The sequence below is a fragment of the Diplotaxodon limnothrissa genome, linkage group LG1 (genome assembly GCF_057381915.1).
Source record: "Diplotaxodon limnothrissa isolate DT_005_m linkage group LG1, D_limnothrissa_male_GT1.1, whole genome shotgun sequence".
NCBI lineage: Eukaryota > Metazoa > Chordata > Actinopteri > Cichliformes > Cichlidae > Diplotaxodon > Diplotaxodon limnothrissa.
In genome coordinates, this window is record NC_140596.1 from 37,016,808 (window position 1) to 37,022,574 (window position 5,767).

The window sequence follows — 5,767 nt, forward strand, 5'->3', positions numbered from 1 at the left end:
TGGAATTCATAAAACGAGTTCACCTCGATTTATACGCATGCGGAACATTCACAGCCTGTGCTCTTTATCAGCCTGTTTGCATTTGTCAAATTACATTCATTAAATACATCAGAACACCACTGGATTTATTCTTTTTTATTTATTTAAAAAAGGGACTTCTGGCAAATCTTGGCAGTGGTGAACTGCAGAAAAAACATGCTGACATTTAAGGCTCTGTATCGAACATCTTTTTTCTTCCACCCATGCCAGTTTTGTCTTTGATTTTTTTTACCCCAGTCGCCCGTTTGCTTCTCCTAAGAAACACATTCAAAGGAAAGCAGTAACAAAAAGTGAAGCCTTTCATGTTGCGTTCTGATCTTACTAATTTTTTTCAGTGAAGGATGCTACTATGTGCTCCATCTGCCTAATATAACATCAAAAGCACCTACCTCGTCCTTCACTTCCTTCTTAACCTGCTTAAGGCTGGCTCTCAGGTCCATGGACACTTTATGTTTGGAGCCCAGCAGGCCAGCCAGCATGGCATCGGCTGACATCCGCACCTTTTTCAGGACTGGCTTCTTAAACCTCCCATTCAGATACTGAATCTTCAACTTAAGGTCATCAACCTGACATAGAACACTGTTGTTCAGACATATGTGTTTTGGTAATAACAACAACAAACATTTTAGAATAAATTAGAATAAATTTTTAAAAATTATTTTTAAACTAAAAAAATGTCACTTTGATTAAAGATCTTGCCAATACAGAAAAAATGAAAAATGATTTTGGCAATTACATATACTGTTACTTTAGGGGAGCTGTGGCATAAACCTTACATCGGGAGGTGTTATAACTGTATAATTATATATACATACAGTATATATATATACTGTATAATAATTATACTGTATAACTGTATAACTTTATAATGGCAGAAGAAGCTTCTGAATACAACACCTTGTTGGATTTTGCCACTTTGACCTCCATGTTGTATCGCTCCTCATCCACCAAATCAATCTGCTTGTGAAGTTTGCAACACAGCTCCTGGAGTTATGATAGATAGAAGGAGTGAGAAAGTTTATTTGTTTGTCTGTTTTTTCAATCATAAACACGACACACTTAACAGCAGTGTACTATCCTGAACATTTTTCTTACAAAGCAAGTTTTCTATCATCTCCAACTTTCTATAGTTGCTGGGTAGGGGATGGATACAGAGGAAGAGTAGAGCTTGCACACTTTCATTTTCCGGTGATGTTATGGATGTTAAAGGCAAGTGCACCAGAACAAATACTTTCTCCTCTAAAACCAAACTACAGCTTCCATAGGTGAACAAAAAGCCTGCTAAGTTAATCATCAGTCATGAACAAATTCTCCAGGTGCCGTAGGTTTACCTGGAGATCCTGCATACTGCCAGGAATGAAAAGGGCTGTGCAATTCTCTTCCAAGTACTGCATTTTCTCCCTCTCAGCTTCTCGGGCTTCCTCTTCCAGCATTTCTTGGCCAACTTGCAGCACCAAGCTCTGAGAGAGGGAGGAGAAGATGGCAGAAGATGACTATCAAACACAGTCAGGCCGTTTTGATCAGGTGAGTTTGTAAATGCACTGTGCTTAAATAACACATTACTGCTAGTGCTTTCCTTTCCCTTGATTTGTTTACAATAAAGAGGTGCTTCCTTTACTGAACAGCCAAACTGAATCCTCAAATAAATTTTCAAGGAAACATATACTCACTGCCCACTGTACACCTATCTAGCACTGAGTCTGAGCCCCTTTTTGCCTTCAGAACTGCTTTAATTATTCGTGGCAGAGATTCAACAAGGTGCTGGACACATTCTGGAGAGATTTGTGTCCAAATGGACATAACAGCATCACAAGGTTGCCAGCTGCACATCCATCACATGATCTGATGACTTCAGAGGCTATTTGAGTAAAATATTCAAATTCATGTTTAATGAAGCCTGGCCATCGCACTCTCCTGTTGGAGCACAGACAGGAAGAAAGGAGCAAAAACTCACACAGTATATCATTAATGACTTAAACAGTTGATATCAAAGTTATTACTGATTTCCAATAAGTATTTAGTTAATGCTTTAATACTATACCTGCACTGTTGGCTGTCTAACCTGAGTATCTTTCATTTCTCTGAGCTGTGACATCCTTAGAAAATGAATCTCCACATCAATATCCCTAATGGTCATGGGAATATTTTACACTTTATGATCTCTGATGATGACTAATATTTATACCAAATTTAAATATGTTGATCTGACTAATATTGCCAAATCTGTGTTCATTTCACAGAGCCATTATGTGATATATTTATACATCTTTTATATCACATTATAGGAACAAACTTCCTCAGTACTTATAATCACAGATCAAACTTTTCTCATTGCCTTCGCATTTAAATGACCTGAATCAGATCATTATTTCATTTTTGTAACCTTTATTTTCTAGTTTTATCCATTTCTTTTTATTTCAACTCATGTTTGGCTTCCATTCTTTTGATTTTTTCCCCTGTTAAATCCCACTGAAAGGTATCTTTTCAATCCTGCCTTGGGATCCTTTTTTTAAGGTCTTTCATGTTTTAGGTAAAATCACTTTGAACTGCCACGAAAAGTTCAACATAAAAAAGTTTGAAGCTTTAGTCCTAATCCCAGAACGTGTTGGCATTATACATTTTGTAATGAAGGTGAATTAAATTGTGATTGCTCAGCATACAGCGATTATAAAGGTTTTCTGCAAGGCAATGTTTGACTTTAATTGGAAAAAAGGGAAATACACATTACATTTCAAATTAAAAGCTTAAACACAAGCAAGAAAATATGGTTATCCATACAGAGAGACAAGTCACTTTCACTATACGATACAAAAAAAAACAAAGGAAACCAAAACAGGCTTTGAGGCATTTTTAAAGTTTCAGTAGAACTTAATAATCTCAGTAAGCAGTCAACTATTCCACAGTTTAGAATTAACAATTACATCTGTATCTGTACATGGGCACAATAAATCAAAAATGCTGACAATGTCTGGCTGTGAATATAGATACTTTCCTACTATATCTTGTACTGAATGCAATGATGTGAAACGGTGTGACAATAACTTCAAAATAAAAGCTTACAATCACTGAGAGCATCATGGGAGGGAGAGAAAACACACACACACACACACACACACACACACACACACACACACACACACACACACACACACACACACACTTTCCAAATCAAATCAAATCAAATCAAATCACTTTTATTGTCACATCACATGTGCAGGTACATTGGTACAGCACATGTGAGTGAAATTCTTGTGTGCGAGCTTCACAAGCAACAGAGTTGTGCAAAATACAATAATGTAAACAAGCAAAATACAAGAATGGCTACATCTGAAACTAATAAATATATGTACAATATATAATAGTATATGCATTTCTGGATGTGTATACTAAATATTTTTCTACGTGTGTGTGTGTGTGTGTGTGTGTGTGTGTGTGTGTGTGTGTGTGTGTGCACATATTTTACAAATTAAATAGAGTAAACAATAAATAAAATATATAAAATAAAATATACAGAGTGAGACATGTACAAAACAGTGGCATTACTGTACAGCATGGAGTGCATAATGTTAAAGTTCCAGTAGTGAAGCTGAGGTGTCTATGACGTGTTCAGCAGTCTGATGGCCTGGTGGAAGAAGCTGTCTCTCAGTCTGCTGGTACGGGACCGGATGCTGCAGAACCTCCTTCCTGATGGAAGTAGTCTGAACAGTTTATGGCTGGGGTGACTGGAGTCCTTGATGATCCTCCCCGCTTTCCTCAGGCACCGCTTCCTGTAGATGTCTTGGAGGGAGGGAAGCTCACCTCCAATTATCCGTTCAGAGCACCGCACTACTCGCTGGAGAGCTTTGCGGTTGTAGGCGGTGCTGTTGCCATACCAGGTGGTGATGCATCCAGTGAGAATGCTCTCAATGGCACAGTGATAGAAGGTCCTGAGGATGCGGGGGCTCATGCCAAATCTTTTCAGTCTCCTGAGAAAGAAGAGGCGCTGCTGCGCCTTCTTCACTGTTTTATTTGTGTGTACTGACCACGTAAGATCCTCAGCCAGATGTACACCAAGGAACCGGAAGCTGCTCACTCTCTCCACAGCAGCGCCGTTGATGGTGATGGGGGTGTGTACTTCTCTGCACCTCCGGAAGTCCACTATCAACTCCTTTGTTTTTGCGACGTTGAGGGTGAGATGGTTGTCTTGACACCAGTGGGTCAGGGCGCTGACCTCCTCCCTGTAAGCCGTCTCATCACCAATAGTGATAAGACCCACCACTGTAGTGTCGTCCGCAAACTTCACAATGATGTTGGAGTTGTTAGTGGCCGTGCAGTCGTAGGTGTAGAGTGAGTACAGGAGAGGGCTCAGTACACACCCCTGTGGAGCACCAGTGTTCAGTGTGACGGGGGATGAGGTGATGCTGCCCAGTCTGACCACTTGGCGTCTGTCAGACAGGAAGCTAAGGATCCAGCTGCAGAGGGAGCTGCTCAGTCCTAGATCCTGCAGTTTCCTGTCCAGCTTCGAGGGAACGATGGCATGGTAAATGGCCTGCATTTGTATAGCGCTTTTCTAGTCCCTAAGGACCCCAAAGCGCTTTACACTACATTCAGTCATTCACCCATTCACACACACATTCACACACTGGCGATGGCAAGCTACATTGTAGCCACAGCTGCCCTGGGGCGCACTGACAGAGGCGATGGTATTGAATGCTGAGCTGTAATCTACAAACAGCATTCTCACATACGTGTCTCTCTTCTCCAGGTGTGACAGGGCAGTATGTAGTGTCAGGGCTATGGCATCAACAGTGGACCTGTTGTGGCGGTATGCGAACTGTAGAGGGTCCAGTGAGTCGGGTAGTGCAGAGCAGATGAAGTCCCTGACCAGCTTCTCGAAGCATTTGCTTACGATGGGGGTCAGCGCTACAGGTCGCCAGTCGTTCAATGAGGAGATGGTGGAGGATTTGGGTACAGGGACGATGGTGGCCATTTTGAAGCAGGCTGGGACTACAGACAGAGAGAGGGAAAGGTTGAAGATGTGCGTGAACACTCCAGCCAGCTGAGCCGCGCATGACTTGAGGACGCGGCCGGGAATCCCGTCCGGACCAGTAGCTTTGCGTGCGTTCACCTTCCTGAAGCACCTCCGCACATCCTCCTCAGACACAGTGTGCGCACTTCCCGGGATATATCCAACAATTGTTTGAATATTCGGACTTGCATTGTCCTTGTACAATGGATGCCAAAGAAATAATGTATTTGTTGTCACAAAAAAAGGTAGAGCAGGAACTTCGAAACAAGTTTTGTTTTGTTTTTGTTTGTTTTGTTTTTAAGGTGGGGGAATATCTAGCATTAAAAAAGTAATTCAGGCTGATAGTTTTGTGTGGAAACATGCTTATGTAAATAAACGACAATTATTTATATTTGAAAAGTTTATTCGCGTTATTTTTCCTACATTTAGTTGATTCTTTGATTCTTTTTGATGCTATTAAATGAAAATAAATCGCTATAAACTAGAGCTGGAGATCATGTGACGTGATCATCGTGTCGTATTGCTTACTAGAGTAAACAACAATGTAAAAACAATGGGTACACTGACGCTGTTACTAAAGGAGTACAGTAAAGCTTTATTTATTTATTTTTCAAGTGACCGGAAGTTGTGTGTTTATTTCGGTAAATAAAGCTCACTGTTACCTCGCTGACCGGAAGTGATGTCGTCATGTATTAGGACTAGCTTGACAGTGCTGTGAAG

At 40.8% G+C, this 5,767-nt stretch overlaps 1 pseudogene; it reads right to left on the reverse strand.

Annotated features, from left to right (window-relative positions):
- Positions 1–205: 205 nt before the first annotated feature.
- Positions 206–2,134, reverse strand: LOC146640131 (troponin I, fast skeletal muscle-like; annotated as a pseudogene).
- Between the last annotated feature and the right edge of the window lie 3,633 nt (positions 2,135–5,767).